The following is a 10,373-nucleotide window of genomic DNA, read 5'->3' as shown; positions in this document are numbered from 1 at the left end:
ATTATTTTTCTATTATATTATGCCACTCACTGAGATTTCTTTATCTCATGTTTTATTGTTTTAAATTTGTTCCCCTAGGTCCAGGTAGTGAGTAGCAGTCTACTTCGTGCATCGCTTGTTACTTCGTTGCTTCCACGACAACAGCAGTACTTAAATTTTATTTATTTTAGCCTTATCTTTATTGACTCATTTATTGTTAACTTGTACTTCTAAACTTTGTTTACACTCTTAGAATGCTCTGATCTAAATGTTGGACTCATTATAGATCATATTATATGCATGTGTAGTTATGGCTTATGAATAGGCGGGTTGTGGACTTTTGCACTACTGTGAATATATTGCATGTGTTCGTTATCCACGTTTTAAGTGAGGTTCCATTGAATATCTTCAAGGGATTTTCCAATAGGACTTCACGAGGCAGGACCACCCAAGAGATCCTGGGAGGGTTCTTAGGGCAGGTCCTGTCGGCTTCGTATCAGAGCTTTATATTCTGAATTTCCTCGGGGTTGTGCATCGCTGTACGACTCATCCTGTATTTTACCTTCCATACCTACCCTTTTGTTGGTGTTAATTATATTTTGACCGATTCAACCGTATAGAAATTTTTCTTGATGTCGCGAGGAAGTAGACGTGGTTGCCAGCATGCTATAGCTGGAAGTACAGATGTGTCCACTTATAAGGAGCATCTTGTATAGCGCTAGGCTCGATCACTCGAGAGGAGTGGATTTACTAGGTATTCTGTTAATTAGGCTCGTAGACTTGGAGCAGTGGATTTTAATGGCTCCACAAATCCTATGCAATGTTTGGAGGAGGACAAGATCTTATTAACTAGCTTTATGCTAAAGGGAAGCACAAAGAAGTGGTGGACAATTGGAAAGAACTAGAAGACATCACACTTGGACATAGTTCAAGACTATATTTTACACCGAGTTTTGTCCTCCAACCTTTGTTAAGATTGAGAGGTTAAAGTTGAGACACCCATTCAAAGGTCAAGATAATGGATAGTGAATAATAGTAGCGACCATTTTCAGAGATCTGCAGTCTGAGGTAGCTTATGTGGCAAGTTTCATGATGGGCAATGCTAGTGAAATGGATCATGATTTTATCATAGGCAGTTGGAATACTTTAAAAAGAATTGCCCCTATCGAGGACATAGGCATGCTAGAGCTTTAAGGTCGGGTGCACAATTTCAGCTAACTGATGGGTATAAAGTACTTGATATATAAATAGGTTAGACTTCAGAAGGTTCTACCAACACTGGACAATGATCTTCTTCCATAGTCAGAGGCAGAGGCTAGAAGGGACAACCAAGGTATATGCTATGATCCATTAGGAGGCACATATCAATACAATATTGTGACAAATACATTACCTATGCTTGGTAGTGATGGATATATTTTAATGGCTCAAGGAACACACGCTCTTTTGTTTTACGTGAATATGTTACACAAGTTAAGATGTCTCTAGTTCCTTTGGGATGTTACATGAAAAGTTCCACATCCACAGGAAGATTCTTTTGACCCCGTCAGATATTTAAGAGTAGTTATCTTTTTTGCATGGACACTAAGATCTTATATTAGAATTTAGTATAGACCAAGTTTGGTTGATGCATTTCGATGATCTGATGTGGGACAACTTGTTGAGAACTAAGCTGTAAATTTTATAAGTTAGTTTTATGGCATCTGTTTTTGGGTGATAATTTTATATCTTGGTTTTGATATTTTGTTTTCTTAGAGATTAATGGTTTTATGCCAACGATGTTTTATGGATCTAAGGTGGTTGATATTCTTGATGATAACTTAATCTCCTAAGGAATATGATTATTGGAGCATAGCTAGAATATAAGAAAATGATTAATGTTTCCTTATGTTTTGAAGATCTAGTAACTAGTTCTTAATATTTAGTTGTGATATTAGAATTAAGATCTAATTTGCTTTATTACTCGAGTTGTAGTTTGTTTGAAATAGGAAAAATTTAAAGTTTCTTCAAAAATGATATTTGAGATGACAAGAGGACTTGGACTTGATCTTTTGACTTCATATTCATTGGTGTTGATAATCTTGAGGATTTCTTTTAGGTTTTATAAGCAATCTAAGGCTCTCCATTGGAATAAGTGTGAGAATTTTTCATTTTTATGACTTTGATGAATTTGGTTAAAAGAAAGACGTTTGTCGAGGTTAGGAAAATTGGATAATTAATGAGGAACATAGATCTTATAATTGTAAGTACTAGGAAGAACAATCTCAGTTTTAACTTTGTGATACTGGTATTTGGTTTAAGAAAATTATATTTAAATTCTAAACTTACTTTTTGATTTGTTGGATACATTTTTTTTAGAAAATTATGAGTTGTTACTTATGCTTCTAGGCAGTTGAAGAAGTACGAGTTGAATTATCCAACTCATTATTTAAGGCTTGCTGCAGCGATCTTTATATTGAAGGCATGGAGGCACTACTTGGATAGGTTTCTTGTTGAACCTTTACCAATCATAAAAGCGTTATGTGTTTGTTTACTTATAAGGAATTGAACTTAAGGCAAAGGAGATGAATGAGGTTGCTCAAGGATTATGATTGCACTATTCCTTTCATGTGTGAGTTGCAACAGTTGGGTGTTAATTTGTGGATGCATATTTCATGAGAACTTTTTACTAGCTTTTGACCATGACCGATACTTATGGATTGTGTTCTTAAGGCCTAATTCGAAGACCCTTACTTAATGAGCATGAGAAGGAAAGTTAAATAAGGAGGAAAGTCATATTTCGCTATTAGAGGCAATGGAGCCTTGGTAATGGATTCTAGGCTCTGTGTTCCTGCAAATGAAGAGCTGAAAAGGCAAATACTGGAAGAAGTCCATAGTTCTGCCTATGCTATGCACCCCGGTAGCATCAAAATGTACCGTACCTTAAAAGAGTATTATTGGTGGGCAGGAATGAAAAGAGAAGTTGTTGAGTATGTATCCAAGTATTTCCTTTGCCAGTAAGTGAAGGCAGAAAGATAAAAGCCTTCTAGACTCCTACAGCATTTACCCATTCCAGAATGGAAATGGGAGCAAATTACAATGGATTTTATATTTAAGCTTCCTCCCATAGTTTTGAGGCATGATGGTATTTGGGTGATAGTGGATCGACTCACCAAGTCCATATATTTCCTACCCATTTGTAAGAGGTTTTCTCCTCAGAAATTAGCAGAATTCTTTATGAATCATATAATGAGTTTGTATGGGGTGCCAATATCGATTATATCTGATAGAGATCCATGATTCACCTCGAGATTTTGGCCAAAATTATTGAATGAACTAGGTGTCAAGTTGAATTTGAATACTGCTTTTCACCCTCAGACCGATGGACAATCTGAGAGGACTATTCAGACCTTAGAGGACATGTTGAGGTCATGTGTACTACAATTCAAGGGAAATTTGAATGAGGGTTTATCTTTAACAGATTTCACATACAACAACAATTATTGCTTGATCATTTAGATGTCACCTTATGAGGCATTGTATGGGAAAAAATGTCAGCCACCGTTACATTGGAATGAGACGGGTGAAAGAAAACTTTTTGGTCCCAAAATTATACAAGCGACAATGGACAAGGTTAATATTATATAGGTAAGGTTGAAAGCAGCACAGGATAGGCAAAAGAGCTATGCGGACGTGCTTAAGAAGGATCTCAAGTTTGAGATTGGTGATCAGGTATTCTTGAAACTCTCTTCTTAGAAGGCGTAGTATGCTTTGGAAAATGAGGGAAGCTAAGTCTTCGCTACATTGGACCATATGAGATAGTTGAAAGGATAGGTCCAGTGGCTTACAGGTTAGACTTGCCAGAGGAGATTTCTCGAGTCCGTGATATATTTCACATCTCAATGCTTCGCAAGTATATCTCGGATCCATCATATGTGTTGGAGACGCTGGAGTTTGAGTCTAGGGATGACTTGTCTTATGAAGAGCAGCCAATGTAGATTCTAAGTAGGGAAGAGAAAAGGCTTTACAACAAGACCATACATTTAGTGAAAAGTCTATGGAGAAATCACCTAGTCGATGAGGCAACTTGAGAGTGAGAGGATCAAATGCGGAGTCAATATCCTCACCTCTTCCAAAACTAACGTGTAAATTTCATGGATGAAATTTCTTTAAGGGGGGTAGGTTGTAACAACCCATACCAAAATACCCCTATTGTACAAGTTTGACCAAGTGAACAGTATATGGGTCCAAGGTTGACTTTTTCTATGGTTGAGATTTTTGGTTTTACTGATGTACTATTGTATAGAGCTCGTTGATACGAGATCATAGACCGGCGGCATGCTAAATTTTGAGTTACTGATAAAAAGTTATAGTTCTGTGAAAGTTTCAAATATCAGTTTTATATCAGCATTTAACCAGTCCCAGATTTTCCTTTGTTAGTGACCCAAGGCTTTATATAAATATTGGAAAGTGTTCCCAATACGAAACAAACTCCAAAATACTCATTTCATTCCCAAAACCCCAGAAATTCTCCCCCAAGACCCGTGGGTCCGAACTGCATCGTTTTGATCCATTTAATTTTGAATCGGGTCACTGCAGTTTTTACTCATTTAAGCCACCAATCTCTCACATATGCCAGCCAGGGAGGAAGCCCACGTGAAGGTGAGCTCAGTTGTGAGATTTCACGGCGAACGGCGGCCGAATGCTCCCGAATCTAGCTAGCAAGGTTGGTGGCCATTTTTCGTGTTTTTTGGCCATTTTAGGCCAACTCACATACCTATCCTACCATTTTTGGACCCTCTGAAATCATTTCCGTGGTTCTTTTGTCTAAATTCCTCACCATTTGAGAAATACGACAAAGGGAATTTCCACAGAAACTTCAACCAAGTTTTTCGATCATCCGAGGAACTTTTGGACCGAGGTGAGCATACCACTATGTTCCTTATCTCTTGGGCTTTCTGTCGATATAAAGTTTATGAATTTTAGAGGTCATTTGATAATTTTTCCATTTTTTAGTCAATTAGTTAAATGCCAGATAAATTGGGACTATGTTTGCACAAAATTAGTCAAATTGGTTAAAATTGGAGTTAGATTAGTGAAATTAGATATTATTAGGACCCATTAGAAGGTTCAATTTCAAAAGATTAGCTTCCAGATGAAAAATCCCAATTTTGGGTACGAGATCCTAAGAGTACGCGGTATAGCCGGACCATTCGATGTCCAATTTATATAATTTTATAGCAGTATAAATCATTTTCAGACATGTGGATCATACAAGTGTCTTTAATTTAGTTATTGGAGTCTGAAAAATATTTTATTATACTGCAAGTACTCGAGTTGAGCCTGAAGGTGATCCTGTAGAGGAGCAGGAGTAAGCATCTGCAGTAACTTGAGTGGTTATCTCAATTTTAAATGTTTTGAGTATATAGTGTAATATATATGTGGTTTAAATATTTTATGTATATATCATTTGATTGAAATGTTGTTTTATGCATATATAAATATCTGCTTTCACATATGTGCATTATCATTTTATGTGATTTTTGACAATACGTTAAGTGATTTTCAATTTTAATGAGTTCATAAATGGACTTGTGGTATTTAAAAATCTTGGTAATTGAATTGAGGTTTTAAATCTTTCAAAAAATAATTGATTTGAGAAAGCGGATTGAAAATCATATGATTTTAAGTATGTTCAAATATTTTATAATTTTATGTGATTAAAATTGGTTTATGGTGAATATATTTCACTGTGGTATTTTTTTTTTCTTTAGCATGAACTGATGTTTTGAAATTTTTGAAATATTTAAATAAGCTGTGAAATTAAAATATCAAATTATAATTTATCATGCAGTCTTGTTGGAAAACTATTTAGGATCTCACAATATTTTTTTAAAAATACTGTATTGGTTATTTTTAATAGATGTAGCATATAATACCAGAGTTTGGTTCAGAATTGTATTACAATATGCTGGGTTTGCCACGGTGCTGTGAAGTTGGGTTCATCCTACAGGCTATTTATTGCCACGGACCGTGACGTTGGGTTTATCCCACAAGTTTATTTATTGCCACGGTATCGTGAGGTTAGGTTCATCCCACATGTTATTTATCCTATAGGTTATTTATTGGCACGGACCGTGAGCTTGGGGTCATCCCAGAGGTTTATTATTGTCACAATGCAGTGAGGTTAGGTTCATCTCACAGGTTTATTATTGCCACGGGTCATGAGGTTGGGTACATCCTAACAGTTTATTATTTCCACAATGCCTTTCGTATATTAAGGATTGTAAGGTGGGTATATCCCACGGTTTACAGTTTGGTACATAGAATGGTACATTGTATATGTTTTGAGTACATTGTTGATTTTCAAATAATGTGATTATTACTGCACTATCATAACTATTTTGTAAAATTGTGTTTATAATGTTTTATGCTCAATTTTTACATCTTAATCAAGGCATTGTCATATTATATTGATTGTTCACTTTATACCTTCTGAGCATCCATTTCGACTTTATACCTTCTGAGTATCCATTTCATGATATTGAATTTGGGTACAAGTTTCAATTTTTTGAAATAATTTTAAAAAGGAACTTTTCAAATGAGTGGAATGAGATATCTTGAGAGAAAGATTTTACAGAATTAAATTATTATTTTTCTATTATATTATACCAATCACTGAGATTTCTTTATCTCATGTTTTATTGTTTTAAATTTGTTCCCTCAGGTCCAGGTAGTTAGTAGCAGTCTACCTCACGCACCACTTGTTACTTCGTTCCTTCCACGACAGCAGCAGTACTTAAATTTTATTTATTTTAGCCTACCTTTCTTAACTCATTTATTATTCAATTGTACTTCTAAACTTTGTTTACACTTTTAGAATGCTCTAATCTAAATATTGGACTCATTATAGATAATATTATATGCATGTGTGGTATTTCTGGTTTTAACGTGAACTGATGTTTTGAAAATTTTGAAATATTTAAGTAAACGGTGGAATTTAAATATTAAATTATGATTTATGATACAGGATTGTTTGAAAAGTATTTAGGATCTTACAAAATTATTTTAAGAATATTGTATTAGTTATTTCTAATTGATATACCATATAGTACTAGAGTTCGGTTCAGAATTATATTACAGCACACTGGGTTTGCCACAGTACCGTGAGGTTGGATTTATCCCATAGCTTTATTTATTACCACGGTACCGTGAGGTTGGGTTCTTCCCACAAGTTATTTATTGCCACAAACCTTGAGGTTAGGTTTATCTCACAAGTTTATTATTGCCACGGTACCGTTAGGTTGAGTTCATCCCGTAGAGTGTTTATTGCCACGGGCTGTGAGCTTAGGGTCATCCCACAGGTTTATTATAGACACGGTGCCGTGAGATTGGGTTCATCTCACAAGTTTATTATTGCCACGGGCGGTGAGGTTGGGTACATCCTGATGTTTATTATTTTCACGATGCCTTTCGTATATTAAGGATCATGAGGTGGGTATATCCCACGTTTTACAGTTTGGTACATCGAATGGTACGTTGTATATGTTTTGAGTACATTGTTGGTTTTCAAATAATGTGATTATTACTGCACTATCATAATTATTTTTCGAAATTGTGTTTATAATATTTTATACCCAATTTTTACATCTTAATCAAGGTATTTTATAATATTATATTGATTGTTCACTTTATACCTTTTAAGCATCCATTTCATGATATTGAATTGGGGTACAAGTTTAGGTTTTATGAAATAATTGTTAAACGGGGAGCTTTTCAAACGATGGAATGAGATGTCTTAAGAGAAAGATTTTACGGAATTAAATTATTATTTTTCTATTATACTATGCCACTCACTGAGATTTCTTTATCTCATGTTTTATTGTTTTAAATTCGTTCCTTAGGTCTAGGCAATTAGTGGCAGTTTGCAATTAGTGGCAAATGGTCTGTAACTTTTGTTAATAGTTCTGAAGATGATATCCAGCAAGAACCTTATTCTTAACAATGTTCTTCATGTACCTAATATAAGAAAGAATCTAATTTTTGGATCTTTGCTTAGCAAAAATGTATTTAAGTTAGTCTTTGTGGCTGACAAATTTGTACTCATTAAAAATGGGATGTATGTGGGAAAGGGGTATTTGACTATTGTACCTTCTATTAATAATAATAAAGTTAACTCTTCTACTTATATTGTGGAGTCATTTAATTTATGACATGGTAGATTGAGACATGTAAATTATAACGCATTATGCAAATTAATGAACATGGACTTATTACCTAAATTTGAGAGTCACTCTAATCATAAATGTGAAACATGTGTAGAAGCTAAATTAACTAGAATCCCATTTCAAAATACGCAAAGGAATATAGAAACTTTAGAATTAATCCATACTAATACATGTGATTTAAAATAAATACAAACTAGAGGCGAAAAAAAGTATTTTATTAATTTTATAGATGATTGTAAAAGATATTATTATGTTTATTTATTACGAAGCAAATATGAAGCAATTGAAATGTTTAAAATATAATACTAAATAAGTTACCTCGTAAGAAATTAGATAAAACACCATATGAGTTATGAAAATGTTGAAAACCTACATATAAGTACATAAAAATGTGGGGATGTCTTGCTGAAGTTGCAGTACCTTTTCCTAAAAAGGTTAAAAGAGGACCTAAAACTATTGACTGTATTTTCATTGGCTATACACAAAATAGTAGTATATATCAATTTTTGGTGTATAAATTTGATATTCCTGATGTACATGTCAATACCATTATAGAATGGAGAACTGCATCTTTCTTTGAAGATATTTTTCCATGCAAAATAAAAAAATAGATAGTTCACTAAAAAGGTCTCATGAGGATATGATTACTAGTAATCAAACTCAAAGAGACACAAATGAAGGAAAAAAGGATGAACCAAGAGGTAGTAAGAGAACTAAAAGTCATTTGGTCTTGATATTATGAATTATTTGTTAGAAAATGAACCTCAAACCTTCAAAAAAGCAATGTCAACTCCTGAAGCTCCATTTTGGAAGGACGCAATTGATAATGAAATTGATTCTGTAATGCAAAATCATACATGGGAGTTGGTAGATCTTCTATCTAATACTAAACCATTGGGTTATAAGTGGATTTTTAAAAGGAAATTAAAACCAAATGGTACTATTGATAAATAGAAAGCTAGACTAGTAGCTAAAGGTTACAAGCAAATGGAAGGCTTGGACTATTTTGATACTTATTCACTAGTAACTAGAATTACATCAATCCAAATTTTGATTGCAATAGCAGCTTTGTATAATCTTGAAATACATCAAATTAATGTGAAAAACTGCATTTTCAAATAGAGATCTAGAAGAAGAGATCTATATAGAACAAACCAAAAGGGTTTATAATTTCAGGACAAGAGAAGAAATTTTGCAAGCTAGTTAAGTCATTGTATGGATTAAAACAAGCACCAAAACAATGGCATGGAAAATTTGATAATGTAATGATGACAAATGGCTTCAAAATTAATGAGTGTCATAAATGTGTATATTATAAAAGCACTCAAAAAGGGTATATCATGATTTGCTTATACGTAGATGATATGCTAATAATGGATAGCAATATGGAAATTATTAAAGCTACTAAAACGATGTTGACTGATAAGTTTGATATGAAAGATCTAGGTGAAGTTGATGTGATTTTAGGTATTAAAATTACTAAGACATCAAATGGAATAGTTCTGTCACAATCTCATTACATTAAAAATGTATTTGAGACATTTGATAAGTATGATGGAGGTCCGGAAAAGACTCATGTTGACATAACTTTGCACCTAGCTAAAAATCATGGTCAAAGTGTATATATAATTATAGGAAGCCTAATGTATACCTCGAATTGCACTCAATCAGAGATAGCTTATGCTGTAAATAAGTTAAGTAGATTTACTAGTAACACAAATAAAGATCATTGGAAAGCTTTAATTAGAGTTTTGAAATACTTAAGATATACAATGATATATAGGTTACACTATACAAGATATCCCGCTATATTAGAAGGATATTGTGATGCGATGCTAACTGGATATCAGACACAAAAGACTTAAAGTTTACAAGTGAATATGTGTTTACACTTGGAGGTGCTGCTGTGTCATGAAAGTCTTCAAAAAAAATTTGTATCATGAGATCAACTATGGAATTTGAATTATAGCTTTAGATAAAGCTGGAGAAAAAGCCGAATGTCTTAGAAATTTTTTAGAAGATATTCCAAATTGGTCAAAGCCCGTGCCTGCTATATGTATTCATTGTGATAGTCAATCAGTAATTGGTAGGGCACAAATTAATATGTATAATGGTAAATCATGATATATACGTCGAATACATAATACCATTTGATGACTTCTCTATAATCGAATTATAAATGTTGAA

Source organism: Ziziphus jujuba, chromosome 1 (genome assembly GCF_031755915.1).
Source record: "Ziziphus jujuba cultivar Dongzao chromosome 1, ASM3175591v1".
In the NCBI taxonomy this organism is placed as follows: domain Eukaryota; kingdom Viridiplantae; phylum Streptophyta; class Magnoliopsida; order Rosales; family Rhamnaceae; genus Ziziphus; species Ziziphus jujuba.
This window is presented reverse-complemented; position numbering follows the sequence as displayed.